The sequence below is a fragment of the Acanthisitta chloris genome, unplaced genomic scaffold, assembly GCF_000695815.1.
Source record: "Acanthisitta chloris isolate BGI_N310 unplaced genomic scaffold, ASM69581v1 scaffold1945, whole genome shotgun sequence".
Classification (NCBI taxonomy): domain Eukaryota; kingdom Metazoa; phylum Chordata; class Aves; order Passeriformes; family Acanthisittidae; genus Acanthisitta; species Acanthisitta chloris.
The window spans coordinates 98,156-98,360 of record NW_008674081.1 but is presented as its reverse complement, the minus strand read 5'-3'; positions in this window follow the sequence as shown (position 1 = coordinate 98,360).

Here is a 205-nt window from a genome sequence, read left to right as displayed (position 1 = left end):
GCTGCCCCCGCCGCGTTCGGGAGCCCCCAGAAATAACAGCGGTGCCTTAGGCTTCACCTGCGCTGTGTGAGCCCATGGGGATAACAGGTGTTTCCTCTCTTTCACAGAGTCATCCCCGCTTTGACCCTTGGCCTGTCGCATCTTGCATTGCCTAAAATTGTGCTATTTTGTTGTTTTTGAACACGCGGCCGTTCGCAGTCGCGAA